The sequence below is a fragment of the Prionailurus viverrinus genome, chromosome F2, assembly GCF_022837055.1.
Source record: "Prionailurus viverrinus isolate Anna chromosome F2, UM_Priviv_1.0, whole genome shotgun sequence".
Taxonomy (NCBI): domain Eukaryota; kingdom Metazoa; phylum Chordata; class Mammalia; order Carnivora; family Felidae; genus Prionailurus; species Prionailurus viverrinus.
The window spans coordinates 12,918,580-12,939,409 of record NC_062578.1 but is presented as its reverse complement, the minus strand read 5'-3'; the positions used below and the strand labels follow the sequence as shown (position 1 = coordinate 12,939,409).

General features: G+C 37.9%; 1 protein-coding gene across 4 annotated transcripts in view; it reads left to right on the top strand.

Annotated features, from left to right (window-relative positions):
* Positions 1-20,830, top strand: part of ASPH (aspartate beta-hydroxylase) — a 232,648-nt gene that overhangs the window by 43,931 nt on the left and 167,887 nt on the right. The gene's annotated exons all lie outside the window — the stretch shown is intronic.

The window sequence follows — 20,830 nt, the reverse complement described above, 5'->3', positions numbered from 1 at the left end:
TAAGTGTATAGCTCTCGCACGTAATATTTTTATAAGCATAATAATTTCATATCTGTTTTCAGATTTAAAGCACTTCATATTCTGAACTTAATATTTGAGCATATAGATAACGTCCTAGCCTGTTTTCAGATAATGGTAATTATAGCCATTCATTATCATCAGTTGACATAATTCACTTCCATTTGAAAATGTAAGTTTCTAAAGACTTACATAAATTCATTTTGAAATAAAGTAGTGGTACTAAACATTTTAAAGTGTCCTATGCATATTTTAAAGGTAACATTAAAATATGAACCAGTAGTTTTTGGCTGGGTTTCTTTATTTTAGAAATCTTGAAACTTTCTCTTTCTATCTCTAGAATTACCTGTCTTTTATCATTGAGATATTTCTTGTAATATATAAATATGTGATAGTCCCTCATTTGTTTTATTTAAAAAAAAAATTTTTTTTTAACGTTTATTTATTTTTGAGACAGAGAGAGACAGAGCATGAACGGGGGAGGGGCAGAGAGAGAGGGAGACACAGAATCAGAAGCAGGCTCCAGGCTCGGGGCCATCAGCCCAGAGCCTGACGCGGGGCTCGAACTGACGGACCGCGAGATCGTGACCTGAGCTGAAGTCGGACGCTTAACTGACTGAGCCACCCAGGCGCCCCCCCTCATTTGTTTTAAAATGCTGCCTTCCTAGAAAGGAAGGTGCTAATTTTAATATTTTATATAATCTGGCCTGGTGAGATGTGTGTTTCTGCTTGTGAAACAGCATTGCCTCCTTTGCTTTACTATGTAGTGTTACATGTATTAAAATTTTATATACTAAATTATTTAGAAAAATTTCAAATAAGACATGGTATTGTACACTATGTTTGCCAGAGTATTAGTGCAAAGAAATTCATCTTAGACACACAGTTTTGTGTCTATTTTGTGGATATGAAAAAAAATGGGAGGATATCACATTTATAACCAATGGTCAATCATAACTTCCTTATAAAACAGTAACTTCTAAATATGAAAAAAAAAGGTATAGTTGTGACTAAGTGTAATTTAGCTTCCTAATTTTGACCTTAGTTTATGTTTGCTTCTTACTGCTCAGTGAGAATTAGGTTTGCTGCTTGCCAGTGGAAGCTTACTATCCATGAAGTTTTTTCTCTGTCTTAACCTTAATGGAATTTTCTATTATTTTGCTATTACATATCTAAATTTTTCTATGAATATGGTAAATCCTCAGAGGACTATAATCCAGGACATGTAAAAGAATTAAAATATATAGAATTTAACATATTGGAATGATGCTAATTTGCTTGCCTATAAATGGTTTATTATTCCATTATATTACTTTAAACGATGGGTTCTGAGTAGTGAAGCTTTTTCATTTTAAAGATAACTTCATGTGGGCCATGTTTCCTCATTTTTAGAGATAATATTACTTCCATCTGCTACATTTTGTTGGGTTTTTTTGGGGGGAGGGCTGGAAATCAGCTATGTGGTTTGTCAGGGAATATCAACTATTAAATATTAAAATATATTATTTCGCCTATAGAACACACTGATTCCTATAGCAAATACATTAATAACTTGATTTTTAGTGTTTTAGTTTGCAAGAGTTTATTTCCTGTAATGTTTTTAAGCAACCATTAAGAGGTTAATTCATTATAACTTAGAACATTGCCATTTACAATAGACATATATGTGGTATGGGCAAATTATAACTTGTTCCTTTTATAAAAATTGTATATTTGGAGGTAGAACCAAATTTGGTGAATCTCAGCGTTCATTTTGGTCATTTGAGTATTAAATGCACAAAGGCTAAGATAAACTATCTTACCGTATAAATGTCCTAATTCACAGTTAGCCTGTGGCTTCACAGTTAGCTGAAACAAACCAGAAGTGAGCAGTCTGGCTCACTTATGTCCTCGGACCCTATTTCTGTAGTGATTGAATTCTCTGCATGAAATACAAGCTTGACTGGAATTGAATTTTATAACTAAAGTTCTTTTTTAGTTGGTGAGGTTATCGTAGCTTAGTTGTACCTCTGTTACTGGCAGGTCGTTTGAAAACGAGAGCCTGGTGAATTCTTTGGTTACAGAGTCATTAATGGGCTCTGTATGTTCAGGGAAAGGTATTGGGGTGGGGGGAGCAAATTCAGTGAGTGTGTATCCCAAAATAAACCAGACTTGTTGGGTACGTTCTCACTGGAGAGACTGCTCAAGGTATGGGCTTTGGATTAAGGCACAGGGAAACCAGAGGGACAGACGTAGGTAGGAAGCTGGAGATAAGGGAGAGCTTGGCTTGTAGATATAGTAACAGTTGAGATATGCTGAACTTTCGTAGGGTTGGCCTTTCTTTCATAAGTATTTCTTTCTGCACTCTTAAATCTGCGTGTATCTAAATGTTATCAATTTGAGGAAATGTACCCATTCATATTTACATTTCACATTTTAAGATTTGGTTTTTCTTGTGGAATATAAAGAGAGAATGAAATATGTGTGGGTAAATCAAGATATTCTGAACAGCCATCATTAATCTCACTTCATTGTTTCTGGCCATGGCCCTTATGATATACTTCGAAAATATTCAGCCTGTTTACATACTTCCTACTTCTGTGGCCAAATTACTTAAAATAACGTATCTTTGATAATGGTTTGGATTATTGAAAACTACATTGTTGGACATTGTATTCTCTGAAAACTTGTTTCCTGAATAAAATTAACAGGAAAACGATCCAAGGACTAAATGCCTAGAGTAGCATCATCGTAGAGTAACACTATCTAAGGATTACGCGATTGTCCTTTTGTCCGTGACTAGCACCTAGCTGGCACCACATCAGGCATGGCTGGGGAACAAAGAGGAACACCGTCCACAATTCCTAGAGCCTTGATAAGCTTTTGTAGACTGGATGCATCCATGAGTGAACTGGATCTTGTCCACTCAAAGGCATTCGCCTCTGCCCTTGGGTTCAGGCCTGCTCTCAGAGGCTGAGGAATTATATCCCCAGAATATTTCCCTTTTTCTCCTTGAAGTAGTATTTTTGCCTTAAGAACCACAGGAAGGTTGCATACTTGAGTCATAGTTTTGTCCAGATACTTCTGCATATTTGTTGAACACTTCAGCCTGTCATACTGAAGGGTAGTAAAGGTTTATAATTTATATTTGATACTTGGAAGTACTAGTATTTGAAAATGGAGAAAAAGAAACATGATTATTGTGAATATACAGCTGTAGTATTTTAAGGCAAGAAGAAGAAACAATGTTACTCCCACAGAGATTTGAATGGGAAATACAGACCTCCTCGGTTCATAGCCCTTGTCAACTGTTAAGTTCAGCGGAAAACATTCTAGTTGTACCAACAAGTAGTTTAAATACCAGAATACTGCAATTTGTTTTCTCCTACCCCCCATACACAAAGAATGATATGATGTAGCTCTTCTGTGGACCAGAGTGGGGGAAATACACTGTATACTTTAATATTTATACTAGGTGTCTTATTGTTGTAGCTTAGCTGCCAATATTGATTGCTGGCGGTTATGCCACATGGAGAAAGTTTGAGTTGTCCAAGCCTGACCTACTCAATGAGGTGGTTATAATCTGAAAAGCTCTAAAGTCACATGGATGTTCACATTTTTTACAGCCAAAGCCCTTTACCCTGTGTTTTTTTTTTTTTTTCTTCTTCACAATTATGGGTTTTGTTATATATGGCTTGGCAGTATTGGTGGATTTTTATATTTACTGGGTCCAGAGATGTTTCTTACCCAAAGCCAGTTCTTCACAGGAAAAAACCTATGATATAAATACATACTTTGCTTTCTTTCCATTTCGATGGCCTGTTTTGGGACTAATACTTAAACGAAACAAAACAACAACAACAAAAACAGGAGCCAGGGCCTTTGCAGTAGAAGCTTATTTCTTAGGCGTATGGAAAGAGAACCTTGGAATATTCCTCTTAGCAAATGACTGACTGGGACCTGGATCAAATTTAATATTGGTAAGCAGAGTGAATTATGATTAATAACTGACTCTTACCCTTGGTCAGAATTACAGGACCATGAGTCAGTCGCCAGAACACTGTAAATTACAGCTAACATCTTACTGTGTTAAACTTCAAGTTGATTATCTGATATAATTTGAATACATGTACATGTCTATCCGTGGATGCTATCGACAATGATCTTGGGAGTCATGTAATTCCAGAGTGTCTAAAGTTAACTCCGGGTCCAAGGGGAAAAGTGTGAGGAAATGAACCTTTTTATTTTCTTCCAATGCATATGGACTGATGTATGTAAATGCTTGTATGATCAACTCTCGATAATATCTGGTTGGTAACTCCGCAACTGTGGAGGTTGGTCAGAAGTATCTATCTTTTTACCCTCATAGTACTTTCATTCGTTCTTCCACTGACATTAATCAATTGATTTTGGCTGAGGCAATTTTGTGTTCTGGGGCTCTAGATTCTCTACTGAGACAAAAGCAAACCTGGTTAGGGGCTGGTAGGAATGGCGAGGATTGGTCGAATTGGACCTTTCCCGTGGTACATATGATTGAGAGTTGATTGTAAGGTGTGCATCTTAATCAGCCTCTTTATTTTCCAAAATGCCTTTTCCATAAACTTCTGTGACCATGATGCACATCCTTTTTGAGATCACTCTTCCTCAACTTCTTTTTTCCACCTAACTGCTCTCCTTATTTTGTCTTTCTCTCTTCCTTTATTCTTATGTAGGCCTGACCAAAGATGGCAGTAATGAAAATATTGATTCTCTTGAGGAAGTCCTTAATATTTTAGCAGAGGAGAGTTCAGATTGGTTTTATGGTTTCCTCTCATTTCTCTATGATATAATGACTCCTTTTGAAATGCTAGAAGAAGAAGAAGAAGAAAGCGAAACCGCAGATGGTGTTGATGGTACGTCACAGAACGAAGGGGTTCAGGGCAAGACTTGTGTCATTTTGGATTTACATAACCAGTAACTTTGATTCAGGGACTGAAGTCATTGGCTTATGAAAACCCGAAGCAGTCTCCTGTTTCTTTCTTTCCTTTGCTCACCCAGGGCTTAACGCGCAGTGGGGCAGCTGTGCTCAAACAGTAAAAGGCAACCACGTGATCTCTCTCCCCAGTACAGCTCCTAGCTAGTCCCTTGCTCGGCTCCCCCACCTCTAGAGAAGAAAGTGGCACCCCTCATTCTTGTAGTAGTCTACAAAGTGCATCCGCGATGTTGTTCTTGGTGGTATAATTGGTTTCTGTATCGTTTTGTTGCAACTTATGTATTCACTGAACTAAATTGAGAAGGCTTAATGGCAAATTGTTTTGTGATTAACCCTTGATGCTTGTCTTTCTAACACACTATTAATGGAGATGGTTATAATTCACTTGATTATAAAAATGTTTCTGGCATGAATCATACATTAAATGCTTCTCTGTAATTAATATGACTGGTGTGCAAAGTGATGGTTCTTTAAAAAGCTGATTTTCTTTATTGTAATTTGTTTAGGCTAACTGATTTGTCAGATAGGATAATACAAATTTCAGTGTAAAATTCTGTATTAACGGTGCTTTTAAAATAATTTGAAAATAAGCCCATGTTTTTGCCTTAGGGTAGTGAAATTACTGTATTCAGATAGCAGTATGTCTGAATATTTCTGTACAAAAGCAAAATTTATTTTTAATTTTATTTCCAAATCACATCCAGAGAAAGAAATTTGTATTTTTTTAAGTAGGCATATTACTACACAAGAGGGAAAATGTGAATATGTATCTTAAATAATGTTGTACATATTAAAACTATTCATCCTAAATAAGTCTTTTTCCATTTTTTTCCCTATTTCCTTATTAAGTGACTATCAACTTCAGCTTAGGTAAAATATGGTTTTTAGATTTATGAATTAAATTTACTAAAGTGGTAATTCTTTTCAGGAGAATGATTTTTTTTGCCATTAGAAAACCTTGAAAACATTTTTAATCAGTTTATTTAAAAAGAATTTGCTTCAGTAATAGTAAAAGCAATTGTATTAACTGTATATGACATGCATTTCATAAAATGAGACTTTATGTGTATCCTTACTGCTTCAAAGCGATTAGGACCTCTGGTTTCTGTTACCTTTTAGGGAGTGGTGTTTCATGTGTTGAAATCTCTTTGAGCTTAGCTTAGCTCTCTGTGAAACTTAGCTTTGATTACTCATTGAGCTTAAAATTTGAATATGTTACTATTTTTTGAACATTTATGTAGCTATAGTAATTTCTCCTTTTCAAATATTCATTCCTTTTTTTTTTTTTTTTTTTTTTTTTTTTTGTATTTAACCAAATTGCTTTCGGTAAGGTAGATAAGTCACCCATTTTTTTTCCAGAGGGGAACTTGACAAATTTGGTTTCTCAGCTGGAAATCACAGTTGGAGGCTATTTAGGTATTTATAAGTATGCAGCTCAGCTCAGCAATAGCCGGAACGTAAAAGTATGAAATCAGAACACAGGAAGCACATCAGCTTCCCCTTTACCCACCACTCACATGTGTCAGAAAAAAACTGCAACTTGCTAATCTTAAAAAGCATTATTTTAAAGCTACTTTTGCATGTGGATGCGCATGTTGTACATGGAACAGTGATCTCCTGAAGCTTACATGGCTATTAAAACTCTAGTCTGTCCTTCCCTAATTATTCAGGGAATATGATTTTGTTAATGATTCTGACAGTGGAAATTTTCTGATTTTGAAATGTTAATATCCTGGAACACACGAGTGTGATTTTAATAATGTTCTTTTTGAAAGTTTATGCAGCCTTTGTCCATTTTGATTGTGTCTTCCACTTTGGATTTGAGTACTGTGAAATGTCAAAATTCATTAGGTTTAAATTCGAAATAATCTTATGCCTCATGCTTAATGAAATTCATGTAGCCAGACATCTAAGATGTATTTTTTAGAGCAGTCATGCTTTAAAGCAGTCTTGTTTCAGTGTTCATTACTACTAACTCTAGAAGATGTGTGATTAGTTTGAGAAGTAAATTAATTAAATTTGTGTGTTAAAAATGTTTGGAATCATTAATTTCTCATCAGGCTCTTTTTTTTTTTTTTGTGCCGTGATAATGATACTAATGCACGTTTTATGTACAGAAATTAATTATGCTTTATTTTTGTAAGTGAAAAATAAGTGAGGTGATAATTTTCTATTTTTCCAGTACCCTGTCTAGTCACCCCTTTTGAAAAGTCTCTGATCAAGGTAAAACAGGGAGCTCGTGAACCCCTGACTTCTGTGACTTCCTTCAACTTGTGGCTAAGGCTTGTTTTGGTGAGAAAAAATAAAGTTGTTTGCAAAACAAGTGTAGCGTATTTTGAAGCTGATCAAAATTACTTCAGTTAAATTTTTTGTATTGTATTTGTTATAAATTTTAATTTTTCTAAGGATTTATTGTATAATTTTTTATTTCATAGTATAAATATTTCCCTAGCTTTATGTGTTTTAAGCTTAGGAACTGACTTAAAAAGGCAAAATTGTATTCTGTACATTGGAATCTTTATTTGTAGTCATGCAATTTTAAGTTGTATCGTATCTACTCTGCTTTTCTCAGTTCGAACAACCAGAGGAACGTCGCGGAATGTGCTCTGTGTTCAGATGTAGCCTTGTGACCTTAGAACTGCGGAGTCGGGTTCGCTGGTGTTTGGCTTAAAAACCAAGCAGTGGCACTCTGGGGATTTCTTTTCTGCATTGTAGCTTCTTTCGGTCCCAGTTTTCTCTGGGACATGAGTGGTGGGGCGTAAGGCAGTTGGAGAACTATCTTGTGGGTGCTGGTCTTGTTAAATCCCTAAAGCCTAGCTGCCAGCTGCCTGCCTGGGAGAATCAGGTAGATGCCCCAGACATAATGGAATGCTGGGTGATGGTGCTTTTTCATCTTGTACTCGATTCTTTATTCTAGGAATTACCCACCTGCCTCATAGAGCTGTATCCAGACATGTAAGCACAACTTCTCTGCTTGAATTCTGGTGTGTACGTACTTACTTACAGTTTGAATACAATGTTTCCTTTCTACCCTGATAAAGCTTTGGAGAATTCTCAAAAGCAGCTGAAGGCATTGGCAGTTATTCTTAATTTGAGTGATCACTTGGTAGTTGCACCTTTTGGTGATTGATATTCATGATCCTTTCTAAATGAGATCCTGGTCTGTGAAATAAATAGTTCTCTGTGATTTGGGCTGTGGAATTTTCTTTGATTACAACGCATATGTGGAGCATTTTCATGAAATTCACTGACTCAGACTTTATTATACAAGTCGACTGATAGAATTGTATGCCAAATTCTGTGCCTCTGATACTTGTTGTTAGTTGCATAACCAAGTAATACATAGGAATAGATATTAACTAGATTGTGAGCTCCTTAAAGTTAGGAATCAGGTCGTAGGCTTCATTTGAATCCCTCTTCAAAGCTGAAGCCAACGTATGACATTTATTAAATATTTACTGGGGTTATTAGTCTTGATGAGTGATAACCTCAAGAGTTACTCATTGCATAACGAAATACTGAGGTGTTTTTTTTTCTTTTTCCGAAACCAGCTTAAATAAGTGAAAAGATTATTGGACTCCTTTTTTTCCCCAAGAGAAGTGCCATTATGAATTCCATACAGTAAACCTGTGCTAACTGAGGTCTAAGGTGAGCTTTCCCATGTCTCATAGGTTTGGTTTTGAGTTTGCATCTTCATTCAGACTTTCCGTCTCTGGATATAATCCCTTCCTAAACTTTTAGTCATTCCGTTCTCTTCTGTTCTGATCTTCCCTTCCCCGCTTACCACAGAGCATTGGAAGGTTTGTAGCTTGCTTTATTCAAAAATGCCTGTGATAATACTGTTATGACATCTATTTGAAAATAGAAAAGAAATTGGTGTAGTGTCCTGGCATTAGCTGAACTAGGTAGGCATCCATTCTAGAGCAACAGTTCTGCATAGCTCAGAGAACTTAGGCAATTGGGCCTTTTTTTTTTTTTCTCTCTCTCTGTGGTCAGCGTTGAAATAAATTGTGATGTTTTGGTATGGGGAGGAGGAAGGTGAAAAACTAAAGCTCAGGGTGACTCACAGGTCTCACCAGGGGCCATGGGAGTGGCTGAAGAGACCCAAGTACAAAGCGATTCCCAGCTTACCAAGTGTATGGCCATGTCTCCGAAAACCTGTAGTAGCTACTTGGGTTTCTGTAATGGAGCCAGTCTTCTAAAATTATGTCTGTTGCATGTGGTGGAACCAACCATTGGCTTAATGATTCAGCATGTTAATTTGATACAGAACATTTCATCTTGAAAATGTGTGTGGGATAGTGGCTCTGAGGCAGTTGCCAAAATAACATTAATTACTTTTAGGCAACTCATGTTCTAAGGAAAGAACATAAGACCTGCTTTTTAAAACTTGCTGTTCAAAAATTCTCAAATAGTTAACAGAGCTATTTACAGTAATTACCTTGAAAACGGTCAGACTTTTAGGGGCGCCTGGGTAGCTCAGTCGGTTAAGTGTCTGACTTCAGCTCAGGGCATGATCTCGCGGTCTCTGAGTTCGAGCCCTGCATCAGGTTCTGTGCGGACAGCTCAGAGCCTGGAGCCTACTTCAGATTCTGTGTCTCCTTCTCTCTCTGCCCCTCCCCCGCTTGTGCTCTGTCTCTCTCTCTCAAAAATAAATAAACGTGATTGATAAAATTGTTCCCTTTTTTTTTTTTTTGTCCTTGGTTGTTGGCTATGGTAGTAAGGAGAGAAAAGGAGAAAAATAAGGCATGCTTGTTGATTTTTTGATGCTAAAGGGAGTCCACATCAACCACAGTTACAAATAAGAATGTAATTCTGTCTATACTTAGGAATTATTTAAAAACAAAGTCTTATGTACTTGCCTGTGGTTTTCTCTGGAGCCACTTCTGTAATGTTTCCAAAGGTGTTTTTTTTTTTTTTTCCCCACTCTATATGCTCGTCCTGGATCACCACTAACCCCTTCACCACTGAGCTTCGTGTCATTTATGGAAAAAGGTCTATCTAAATTTCCCTGAACTGAGCCTATGTGAAGTGCTCACTGTCATTAACAGTTCCTCTTTTAGTAGGTATCCAGAACCTTCCACATGCTCTTCCATCTTCTGGAGTCACTGTTTTTCTTCCATAAAGATGAATTTGCTTTCCCTTTACCAAGACGGTCATCTTTGTCTTGCCTTCTGTTGTCTTCATGTCTCTACATGTTACAGCATTTCTTTATTCTCACAATTTTCTTCATCGTTTCCTCTCGTTGGTCATTTTTGCAGGTGTTGCATCTTCTGGTTCCCAGAGTTGACTCTTTCCCTGTAGCAACCCCTGCATCTTCTGGCCTCATTATAATTTCTCTCCTCTTGCTAGGTCCGTTTCTCTTTCCTATAGGCATGCCTTTCCCTTACACTAGAGGACTAGCCATCAAACATTCAAACACACTGAAATCTTACAAATACTTCATCCTTTCTGCTCCCTAGGAACCTTGGGAAAGTCCACATATGATCATTTTTCTTCTGAGAAGAAGGTGGTCGGCAGGGGGGTGGGTGGGGGTGGGGGGGATAAGCACCTTGGGTTTTTGGTCACCTTTTTTCCACCTACGTTTTCTCATTATACTGTGATCACCTCTTCTGCTTGTAAAACTGTAATCTGCAGAACCTTATGGAACATTTAATAACTAATATAATTAAGTTATGTCCTCATCCTAAACCTTTGTGTATACCTTCCTTCCTAAAACTGCACATTCGACTTGAAGAGCCCTGCATTTTCTTGACTCCTCTCTCATTTCTTCTTTTCGTAAGGGCTCCTCTGTGAGCATCGTATTTTCTTGGTGCTGTGCTTTCTCTCATGCCTAAACCCTTGCTTTCTGAGACTGAATATGATAATTGTGGTTTAAATTCTTAGCTCAGTCGTTATCATGTCAAAAATAATTGAAAAATTATCGACTATACTTTAAGTTCAGAGAAGGTAGCTAGAGTTGATGCTTTGGCATTTTGTATAGTGCATTGCACATTGTATATATCACTTTAAGGATTTGTGCCCAAACTGGAAAAGTTTTAAATAAAGCACCCATTACTTTTTCCTGTTTCGCTAATCTAATATTTTATTAATGTCAGACATTAACTCTAGCTTTTTTATCCATATAGCTCTTTTGACTGTATCATTAACAGTGGGGTTGGGAAGTTGGGGAGTCTGCTTCTTAACCCTCTCAGCTTTTTAACAGGAAAATCTGGGCATGCATTGAGAGAACATGCAGGAGTCAGAAGAGGGACATGAACAGCATTAAACATGCATTTTGATGTTTTATGTTCATTTCTTTTGCACATTGGATGATGCTCATTTAAAAGTTGGTATTACAAGTATAAGTTTGTTATTTCATTCTGAGATAAACTTTAGTGGGGAGTGGTCCAAGATGGCATTCAGTATTACAGGGTCGTGTGCTGTTTTTAATAGAGTTTAGGAAAGAGTCAACTTTTATCTGTGAAAAATGATTGCCTCCCCACCTCCTCCCTCCCTCCGTCTCTGTCTCCGTCTCCATCTCTGTCTCCCTCTCCCTCTCCCTCTCCCTCTCTTTCTCTCGCTCTCTCTCTCTCTCTCTCTCTCTCTCACACACACACACACACACATTAGTTATGGTTCCGTATGTGTATAAGTAATTGGACAGATATAGATAGCCATATGGAACAGTTAATTTACATTTCTTTTTATGTGTAGTCAATAGTAAGGCATACACTAATACTTTTCCCCCCAGAATAATGATGATGATATTTTTTTTATTTTAACTGAAGCATAGTTGACACACAATATTACGTTGATACCACATGTGCAACATAGTGTTTTGACAAGTCTGCATGTCATGCTGTGCTCACCACAAGTATAGCTATCATCTGTTGATAATAATATTTCAACCAAAATAAATTGCCATTCTCAAATGGACTGTTTCATTTGATGGAAGCAAAGGTGATGGGTAGAGAAAGAGGAAAGGAATTTAGGCATGGAGGGTGATTTGAACAGTGTAACAGAAAACGAGTGAAAACATCTTATACTGAAAATGGGGGTGTGATTAGGGTTTTGAGAAACAGAGAGTAGGTTCTGCTTGGGGGCTTTCCTTTTTTTTTATTTTTTTTTTAAATTTTTTTTTTTCAACGTTTTATTTATTTTTGGGACAGAGAGAGACAGAGCATGAACGGGGGAGGGGCAGAGGGGGAGGGGCAGAGAGAGAGGGTGACACAGAATCGGAAACAGGCTCCAGGCTCTGAGCCATCAGCCCAGAGCCCGACGCGGGGCTCGAACTCCCGGACCGCGAGATCGTGACCTGGCTGAAGTCGGACGCTTAACCGACTGCGCCACCCAGGCGCCCCTGCTTGGGGGCTTTTCTTATGCAAACGTAGCCCTTCACTGCTGAGTGACGGTTCGTGCATGGTGCCGCCCCCACCGGCAGTTACCGGTAATCACCACACCTCCCACTCTAAGCCTAGGAAGTGTGTTGGCAACTTGGAATGCCACCTTGGAAAGTTTGCTGATACATGAGTATAAAATAGCATTTATGTGACGGGGGGATAGAACTGAGAACATCAGTTGCCCAGGATGCCGAATACAGGCTGGTTAGAATGACAGTGTACTGAGAGGTATGTAGTATTGATGTTTGTTAGAGGGTGAACCTATTATCACAGCTTTTATTTGCCAAGATAAGAAATAGAAAGGCATCGCAAATTTTAAAATGAAGAGTAGAAGGATACACGAGTATGACAGTGTAATTCTTGCTTGTGTAATTTCTTATAAAGGAAGTGTGAAACTTTGGAGGAAAAAAAGCAATGATTAGAGTCCTGTCAAAATATGCTGTCCTTTTTTTGGATGGCAGTGATGATTGAGTAGGAGAGTAAAGTTCCCTGGTCTGTTCGTGTGTCATGCTAAGCACAAGGCCCTGGCTGTGCAGCCACACCAGAGAGGGAAATGCCATTTCCAGAGGAAATTAAGTATTTCTGAAGCCCCAAATCCTTTCATGTCCAAGATAAGTCATGAAGTTGACTGAATTACAGGCTGATTATAATGCATTTTTGCTATAGTGAAAGTAAGGTTTTATGTATGAAATGTATATATACACACACACACACACACACACACACACACATATGTTGAAGGAGTATGTTTTTTGAATGGTAAGTTTAACTTAATTTGTTTAATAGAGGCATTGATTTTGACTATATTTATTTGCTTAGTTTTTAAAGATACTTAATTTTTAATTCCCTTAATATTTTCTGTTTATAACCTATTTTCATCTTGTAAATACCGACAGAAGGACCTGGTGGGGTAGCCAAGAGAAAAACTAAGGCTAAAGGTATTTTCTGTTTTTCAAATTAGCCTTGAGTGAATCAAGTTTAATGCTTGAAGATGCATGACATTTTCTAGATATGTTACTGCGGCTACTAATGCTTTTTGGTTTGCATTGCACCTTTGGTCATAAGTAGTTTTATTAAAGCATCATTAAAGAATTTTTTTGCCTCAAGCCTATAGTTTTAGGTAATTTCCTTCATTACTTTATCAAGACTTTTGTAACAGACTTGATATTAAAAACATGACGATATCATATTGTTCTCTTACATATAAACTTACTTCTGTACTTGCTATCGTGTAATCTAAAACCTTTGTTAGTTTGAATTTTTTAATGACTTTTGGGAAAAAAGGTGAATTCTCCACTGATGGATTTCACTTCTTCAAAAGCTCTGATGACGTAGTGTCTTAGAGCATAATCAGAGAGAGTGTGAGCAAACTTCTAGTTTTCAATGAAATGAAAACATAGATTTATAATCTGGAGGTCTGTATTTCATTGCTATAGAATTTGTTGTCTTTTCGTATTTTAATTCTTTAAAAATTACTAGACTTGCCAACCATTATATGTAGGCTAACAGCTTATTATTACAGCCTGATTTTATTTATATCCCTGTGGTTTCTCTTGTTCACATATAAATATATATGAATATAAATAATAAATGTAAATATAAATATAAACATAAAAGTAAATATAAATATAGGACCTATATGTCCTTTAAGGACAGGGGCATGGGAGCAGTGCATGGTTTCCTTTACAAACTTGCAATATTCTTTCATGTTCAAGTGCTTGGCCTCTAGTGTTTTTAGTTGGTTTTTTTGTTTTTTGGTAAAACGTTAACAGGTGAGACTTTGACTATGTGACTTGCAGGGTTTTGCGGTTTGTATTTTAATTTTAAGATTAGGGAATTTGAAACGTTTTTCACTTCGTATTCCACCTGAATAATTCCCAGGAAGAGAAAAATTATTACCATTTTATTCTTATGTCAGTAATTAGGAAATAAGTACCCAATAAAGTATAGTTTGTACTTCTCAAACTGAAGAGGCAAATCCAGCAGTAAGGATTTAATGCTGTAAAAACTGCAGAACCAGATCTGAGAGCAGTGCACGTGTGTTCGTGCAGTGACATTATGTCTGTTCCTCTACAAACAGTGTTGAAGTCAGTGAGGATTTGGACAATTGATTCTTTATGAATGTTAGTCTGTATTTTTAGAAGGTTTTGACAAGATTTTCAGGAAGAATTGAGTAACATTTTGTGCTATGTGAATTTTGATGGGCAAAAACATCTCCACATCTTATTAAAGGAAATCTTTCATTTTCTTTGTTTCTGTTTAAATGCTGTATAATTCAGTAAGCACCTTGCTTCTCTGAAGATTTCCTAATGAGAGAGTGAGAAGCTAAAATTCAAAGCTTTTGCTAGCAGTTCTGTTACACTTCATGTAAAACAGGGTGAAAGCGGGCTGGTTTTAGATGAAATTTGGAATTACCTGTATGTTCCATTTATTTGCTCTTTCGCCTATGAGCGTGGATGGACAACATGTTGGCTTGAGCAGCTTTACATAGATTAACAAGAAAACATATTTAAAGGAATACTGATCTCGTAATGTTGAATATAAGCAGGCGAAAAGTTCTGCTTGTCATTTTAAGCACTGTAAGTGATGAACTTAAAATTTCATACTCATGAATATGGGTTTTTTTTTTCTTAGCTAAGAAAATTAAATGGCATTTACTTTTTCCGTTTGTGCATTATGTTTTTAAGGCTCGTAAGCACAAATATTTTAAGGGCATCACTTTTTGTTAGAACTAAAAGTTTTAAAATTCTCTTCGTACGAATACTTGCACGTTACGGACATTTTTTTTGTAATGCTGCCGTGTTCCTTTAATTATGTCATTACAGTTGTGAAATGGGAGTTGCTAACCCTTTGTGCAAAGTACTGCCTTTATGGATGGACTCAATTTTAATAATCTTGCATGTTAGTCTTATCTTAAGTCATAACTTCCCACTGGAAAAATACGATGGCGAGTTTCTGGCATTTTTTTGATAGTGGATACTTTGTAGAGGTTTGCATCTGTTTTTAGCCGATTGAAAACTAGAGGATTAAAGCACTTTCTGAATGAACATTTCATGTGTGTGGAGAGATAAAGAGCATACGTTTGCACTAAGTTACTGTTTTGTGAATTAAGAGGTGCGTTCAATAAACTTTCTTTCCTTTGATTGGAAAACCTGAAAGTTAAAGAACTCACTAAGGAAGAGCCCAAGAAGGAAAAAGAGAAACCCGAGTCAAGGAAGGAGAGTAAGAGCGAAGAGAGAAGAAAGGGGAAGAAAGAAAAGGAGGATGACCGGAAGGCTAAGAAAATTCCCGATGCAGAAATATCCAGGAAAGAGTCTCCTAAGGGTAAAAAGCCCAGAGAGAAGGAGAACGTGGGCCTAGACAAAAGTGCTAAAGCCAAGGAAAGTAGGAGAAAATCAACAAATATAAAGGATACTTCTAGTAAAATGGCATCCAGAGACAAAGATGACGTGAAGGAAGGTAGGAGTTCTAGCAAACACGCACACTTGGCAAAGGGAAATAACCAGAAAAGGAAGAACTAAGAGCTGTGATGTCATCATCCCAGGAAATGGTAATCTCGTCGTCACTTGCTGCTAAAGGGCCTGGAAGATTTAGTATTGCACCGGTTGGGGAAGATGTGTCCCATCGCCGTTGAGTTTATTTGTTGGTGCTCAGTAAGGAAGTTGTTTGAAATTTAGAGACACTGTCTCATGCTTCTCAATTTAAAAGATGAAGCTTGTAAAAACCGTGTAATAAAAATGTGATGTAATAGCTTCTGTTTTTATTAATTTATTGATCATGTAGCCAGATAAATGTATATAATATGAATTGTAGTGAATTTATTAATCGGCTGAATACTTTCATGGGAGTTGAGTCAGAACGTTAAGATTTTGCATAGTACATACATGCCAAGTGGCCTTCAGTTATGACAGATGCTCAGGTAGGAGCATCTTTTCTCCCTTCCTTCTTCTCTCCCGTCATTCTTTGTCTTCTTTCCTCGTTTCCCTTCTGGCTTCTCTGTTTTCCTTTCTTCTTCACCTGCCCTTCTCCTTTACACTTCCTTTGTCCTTCCCGACCTCTCCACCCCTCCCCTCAGGCTCCTGTGGCAACCCCCGGAGTCCTCTTCCCAGGCGCCCACCCCCACCCACCCACCCCCTGTTTTTGGGGGGGCTGCCCCCTCCTCAGGCTCTTCCCTGGATTCTCCTTTCCCTTCTCCTCCCCTTTCCCTCCTTTCGGGTCTCTCCTCCTCAGTCTTTTTTGGCTCTTTTCCTGCCTCCCTCATCCCTCCGTGCCTCCTCACTCCTCAACCTCTTCTCTTCCTGCCAGTCCTGCCCGCCTTCGTTTGTCACCCAGTCAATACTTAGTGTTTCCGGTGTGCCCCATACACTGCTCTAAGAACTCTGGATACACTTGTGAATAAAAGAAAGAACTTGATTTAGAAGACCAATTTTAGAGTGCTTTTATTTATGGTATCTTTACAGACCCAGAAGAGTTATGAAAAGACTGTGTGTTTCAAATTAGGATATACTTTCATTTTATATCACACGGTTTTATAGTTATTTTGGTGGAACACGACATACATTTTCCATGTTTGATTGTATCATTGTTTACCGTTTGTAAGGCGCTGCAAATTTGAGATCTAACTAGAGGTCAGAACTTTGTTAATCAGAAAATATTTAATAAAATGAAATTTCAGTAAGAGTACATTTCTACAAATGGTTTGTGCTGTCCTGTGCATGAAGTCTTAAATCTTTAATTGTAACCACTGGTGAGATTCAGTTATGAATTAGAGAAGAGCAACCTGATTTGTTGTAACAGAATCAAAAGTGCTACCACAAAGGTTTTATTTTTTTTTTAAATAATTCTTCAACTTTGTCTATGAAGAGCTGAAAACCAGAGAACTTGACTTAATGGAAGACATTTCAAATAAAAAATGAATAAGCATTAGTGCAGGTGTTTCCAAAAATACTGTGCACCTTTTTCTTGGATACTTGCACCTTTCCTGCTTAAAATCAAGCACTTGGACATTTAGTTGACAGAAATTCCCACTGACAGAATTACACAGCGAGGGGGAAATCCTAGAGAATACCTGCTCTAGCTAATCCAGTCCTATTATTTTCTTGTTCAAGGACTACGGCCCAAAGAAATGGTAGTGAGGGTTTCATTGTTTTTATAGATTCCCGGAACGTTGTAAGCCACACAGGGCATTTTATGACTCATCTGGTTGGTGGATACAGGGGCTGGCTTCAGGTGAAATAGATCCCAAATACGAACCTATCATCAGACCTGTTGCTTCCTAGCTTTTGTCTTGAGTCTTAGCTCTGCTGATGCTTTTCCTGGACTTTATTCTAATTTTTTTTAATGTTGATTTATTTTTGAGAGAGATAGAGAGAGGTGGAGGGGCAGAGAGAGAGGGAGACACAGAGTCAGAACCAGGCTCTAGGCTCTGAGCTGTCAGCACAGAGCCCGACGCGGGGTTCAGACTCACAAACTGAGAGATCATGACCTGAGCTGAAGTCAGACGCTTAACCGACTGAACCATACAGGCGCCCCCCTGGACTTTATTCTATATAGAGTAGCTACAATTTGATGAAGAAGACAGCCCTCAGAAAGCTCCAGACGCATCTTTCTAGTTGCGCAGTCCTAGTGCAGAGAGCAAGTTTTCTGAAATGGCTTGGGAGGAAAGTCCAGAATTGCAGCCAGGCCTGGTTAGACCTGGTGACTGTTTGTGACCATTCCTGTAGTCGGGGATTAATCCTCCCAGGCTGGCTCCTGTGCACAAAGCTGTGGGTGGGGGTTGGGTTGGGTCCTGCTGAAACCCTATGAAATGTTTCCCCCAGGTTAGAGGGTGTCTGGGAGGAGAAGAGGGACACTCCAACTGCGCACTGAGCAGAACAAGAAGCAAAACAGATACTCATCACACACATAAAGGTTACACCATCTTAAAAACATATCTTGATGTTAGATCATGCTGCTAAGATAAATGGATTGATTTTTTAAATTTATGTCCCAAATTTTAAGTGTTAATTTTTCTACAGATTGGTGTTTTGGTTTTTTTTCCCCCTTCCTTGGAGAAGGGCTGGTCATTACATTTGTATTTACTGAGAGTATTCTAATAATTTCTACCTTGGGTTTTGAAGGACAAAAGTGATACAGGATAAAGTATATAAATGCTGAAGTCTAAGAAAGTGAGTGGGGAAAAAAGTCTTAGAATAACCTAATCAACATGAGTGTGTTCACGTTACCTGTTGCTCTTCAGTAAAGCGCTTAGAAATATCTTGCGTCTGGGGCGCCTGGGTGGCTCAGTCGGTTAAGCGTCTGACTTTGGCCCAGGTCATGATCTCACGGTTCATGAGTTCGAGCCTTTGCAGCAGGCTCTGTGCTGACGGCTCGGAGCCTGGAGCCTGCTTCGGATTTTGTGCCTCCCTCTCTCTCTCTGCCCCTCCCCAGCTCATGCTCGCACCCTGTCTCTGTCAAAAATAAATAAACTTAAAAACATTTTTTTAATAAAAAAATACCCTGCTTCTGCCATAGCTTTCCTTTGCATATCAGCTCAAGAATTAAATGGAAACGTCTCTACTGAACGCATTTCAGTATATTTCGAGAGCTTCTGTGAGCTGGGGATGGATTTATTTTCTTTACTCCTTTTTTCTTTCCTTCCCTTTTCTTCAGCAAATAAAGGCTGCAACTGAATTTTCTGAAGCTGAGGTCACACTTCACCCAGCTGCGTTGGCCCTCACCATTCACCTGAAACTTTCATGTGGGAGAAGCTTTTAATGGGCTTAAAACAGTGCTTACACTCTCAGTTTCATTCATCTTAAAATTTGGTGCATAGTTATTTCTATTTTCTGCTGCTTCATATTATCTAAGGGTAATCAAAGCTAGAAAGGTTGTCCTTTTTAAGAAGCCGCCTAAACGCAGGGACAAAAATTTCCTAATGCAAAGTACCTGGGAGCCGGAAGAACCCCTGAAGAGTGAAAATGAGATACTAAGAAAGTAAGTTTATTTTGTCGTATCACAAACAAAATTTCTGTTTCAATTACACTATGAGATGATACTTCAAATTTCAAAAAATGACATTACTGGCACATTTTTCCAAACGTCGTGTGATCGTATTTCACGTGGGAGTGTCACAATCACTATAAAGGTAAAGATGGCCAGTTTTACAGAAATATTTGAGAGCCTATCAGTATTCCAAGGATCTTTTTTAGTCTTTAATACTCAGATTCCTTTTTTTGAAACACTTTATCATCATTGATTTTTTTTTCTTCATGTATTGTGACATCACAATAACGTCTGCCTCATTTGTTAAGGACTTTGTGTGTGAATTTTCATTTTTGCTAACATCATTTGTAACCAACTTTTTGAAATCTGACTAGTTTTTTTTTTTACAAGATTTTCAGCTTTACTTGTGGGTGATTTGCATTGTGTATGTACTGTCTTCCTCAACGTTGCACAGTCAGGGAGAGATTGATAAAGAAATTGGTGTGAGCATGAATGATTGAATTCATTCAGTAAGTAAGTAACTGATTCGTAGAAAATATTTTACAGTGTTATGACCTTAGTCATACAACTCTGTCCCTTCAGGGTCTCATAGTGATCATGTGAATAATAAGGACTCCCTATATGCACTTCCACTAAAAGAACAGATAAAGGTCATACACAAGTATGATTTTCAATTTTAACTGTTTTAACTGTAGAGTCATTTTCTGTGAAATGGGTCTGATGGCTTGGACTACATCTCCTGGCTTTGGTTCCTTTCTCCTCTGTCCTCCACTGTTCCCCTCTCCTGGAATAATTCTCCATTGGTGACAGTTCTCCAAATCGATAACTTGGATTGTTTTCACTATAAAATGCACCTTGGAAATACTGGGTTTCCTCATTTGTGAGCTGAAGATAAAACCTTTCCTTCAGGTGGCTGTGAGAACTAGCTGGTATTGCATGTGCATAAAGAGCTGGCTCGTTGTGCATTTCATTTCCCCCAGGTTCTACCTGAAGAGAAAGTTTTTGTTCTTAGGAAACTGAAGGGAGGGGTGTTGTGTAGCAGATCTGTAAGCGTTTTGCTCATGGAAATCTTGTTTGGGGTAATCTGAAAAAATACCCAGTGACAGCCTCCAGCCTCTTGTCCTTCTGCCTCTGTTTGCCTGAAGATAAAACCACGTGACCTAGATGTTTATTACCGGTTTGGACATCATTTTTACATAGAGAAACCAGTTGTCACCAAAGCTTCAATCTTGTAAGCCCTGCACAGCATGAAGTTACCTACTTTCCTTTTCTTTGTTCTCATTTCATACCTCATTTGATTTCACTTTGTGAGTATTTATCACCCTGTGTTAGCATCCGTACCTCATAGAGTTCTGTCATTTACTTCTTCCTTGGCCTCAAGCATTACTTCTCTTGTTTCCCAAGAGGTTAGAGGAAGACATATAACGCTTTTGCGTCCCTTGTGGCAATGGTATAAATAGCCATGTGCTCTGTCATCTCTCTTTTGCATTTATCG